A 2,601-nucleotide genomic window follows, 5' to 3' on the forward strand; every position below is an offset into this window, starting at 1 on the left:
GACTTCAATTTTTCAAGTTACAGCCATTTCAAGAAAATGTCAAAAATCTGAAAAGTACCCTGTACTATAGCCCATGGTTTTTCCAAAAAATGGCTCCGAAATCACCCCAAATTTTTATTACATTTTCTGATACATATTGATGTACTTATGCTGTATAGAAAGTTTGAGCTGATTCTGACTTCAATTTTTCAAGTTACAGCCATTTCAAGAAAATGTCAAAAATCTGAAAAGTACCCTGTACTATAGCCCATGGTTTTTCCAAAAAATGGCTCCGAAATCACCCCAAATTTTTGTTACATTTTCTGATACATATTGATGTACTTATGTTGTATAGAAAGTTTGAGCTGATTCCGACTTCAATTTTTCAAGTTATAGTCATTTTAAGAAAACGTCAAAATTCTAAAAAGATCCCTGTACTATAGCTATAATAGTTTGTAATGGCGGAGCACTTAAATGTCTTGCCATTAGTTTTAGTAATAGTAATAGTAGTGTAAAAATATTTATTAGAAACACTAAATTGTATGTACCGGGTACTTTATTTTTGTTTTGGTATTTATTTGTTTTCCTTTTTATAATATTTTTCCATTTATGCATGCACAAATTCCTGTATTATTTCAAATCCTTAGTCAAGCTTAACTATAGCCCATGGTTTTTTCCAAAAAATGGCTCCAAAATTGCCCCAAATTTTTATTACATTTTTTGATACATATTGATGTCCTTATGCTGTGTAGCAAGTTTGAGCTGATTCCAACTTCAATTTTTCAAGTTATAGTCATTTTAAGAAAATGCCAAAAATCTGAAAAGTACCCAAGGCTATAGCCCATGGTTTTTTCCAAAAATGGCTCCGAAATCACCCCAAATTTTTATTACATTTTCTGATACATATTGATGCCCTTATGCTGTGTAGAAAGTTTGAGCTGATTCCGACTTCAATTTTTAAAGTTACGTCCATTTTAAGAAAACGTCAAAATTCTGAAAAAATCCCTGTACTATAACCCATGGTTTTTTCCAAAAAATGGCTCCGGAATCATCCAAATTTTTATTACATTTTCTGATACATATGCTGTGTAGAAAGCTTTAGCTGATTCCAATTAAAACTTTATGAGTTATGTAATATATAGTTCTTCATTTTTGATGTGAAATTGTGCATACTTTATCCTGTGGTTAATTATTAATTAATATGTCATTTCCGTTCAGTTCTTTATATAAGAGTCCTTTCTCTCTTCTCTTTCTTCAGTTTCAAAATAATTTCAAAGACTTAAAGTCAAATCTACTATCCTTCATGGATTGATGGTACCAAAGTGTCCATTATATAGAGGCTATATATAGTCTGCACATGTACATGTATATGAGTGAGTTGGGGAAGTGGTTTTATTGTGTACTTTATGTGGTATCTTCTTTATTCATTTCCTTTAGAAGTCTTCAGTAAATAATCTCACAATATCCTTGAGGATTGTTATCATTATCTTCCACACCTAGCTTACTTACACCACACTCACCCTCTTACAGTTGAGGTAATTTTCTTTCCCCACTCCCTCTCTTCCTTTCTAGCTCTCTCTCTCTCCCTCTCTCTCCTCTCTCTCTTTCCCCCCTCTCTCTCTCTCCCCCTTTTCCTCTCTTTCTCTCTCCCTCTCTCCTTCTCACTACACTCCATTTATCCCTACACTACAAGTAGTTGTACTATTATTATGATATAGTTCATAGCATGTGTCACATCTCACCAGTTATACTATTATCATGTGTATAGTACAGAATATGTGTCACATTGTTATTTGATGCTGTTAGTCTTCACTGATTCATTAATTGTACTGTAACTGCATTAACTTACTGTCAGTGGATTTATTAATTCAGTTATGAGTAAGTATACAGTGTAGCCTCTTTATTAAGGACACCATTGGGCCCACACTACCTGTCCTTAATACATGTACAGTGTAGCCTCTTTATTAAGGACACCATTGGGCCCACACTACCTGTCCTTAATACATGTACAGTGTAGCCTCTTTGTTAAGGACACCATTGGGCCCATACTACCTGTCCTTAATACATGTACAGTGTAGCCTCTTTATTAAGGACACCATTGGGCCCACACTACCTGTCCTTAATACATGTACAGTGTAGCCTCTTTATTAAGGACACCATTGGGTCCACACTACCTGTCCTTAATACATGTACAGTGTAGCCTCTTTATTAAGGACACCATTGGGCCCACACTACCTGCCCTTAATGCATGTACAGTGTAGCCTCTTTATTAAGGACACCATTGGGCCCACACTACCTGTCCTTAATACAGAGGTGTCCTCATTTCAGAGGTGCTTTTGTATAGGCTTGTACCAATTGGGACATTACAAAATGTCCTCATTATAAAGGTGTCCTTATTATAGAAGTGGCCACAGTGGGAGGTTACACTGTACATATATATTAGTGTATTATGTACATAAGTATGTATAACAGATTAATACAGTGCATGGTGCATGTTGTTTATACATTAGCCATTGTTATTACAGGTTGTGTGGGTTTGTCTTCTACTGTTTAGATAGCTGCTAGTTGTTTTCATAGTCAATTCTACGGATCCTTTTCTCTTGTCATTATAAGTATCTGTAA

At 34.9% G+C, this 2,601-nt stretch overlaps 1 long non-coding RNA gene across 2 annotated transcripts in view; it reads left to right on the plus strand.

The window, feature by feature from the left end:
• The window catches only part of LOC109590112 (uncharacterized), a 4,972-nt gene extending 3,459 nt beyond the window's left edge, over positions 1-1,513 (plus strand). The window contains exons 3-4 of one of the 2 annotated variants that reach the window (XR_002189149.1): positions 1,238-1,352; positions 1,417-1,513. This is a non-coding gene — a long non-coding RNA (uncharacterized LOC109590112). Of the gene's footprint in view, positions 1-1,237 lie in introns of both variants that reach the window. The other variant, XR_002189148.1, reaches the window with a different exon arrangement.
• The last annotated feature ends 1,088 nt before the right edge of the window (positions 1,514-2,601 follow it).

Source organism: Amphimedon queenslandica, unplaced genomic scaffold (assembly GCF_000090795.2).
Source record: "Amphimedon queenslandica unplaced genomic scaffold, v1.1 AMPQUscaffold_10487, whole genome shotgun sequence".
Lineage (NCBI taxonomy): Eukaryota > Metazoa > Porifera > Demospongiae > Haplosclerida > Niphatidae > Amphimedon > Amphimedon queenslandica.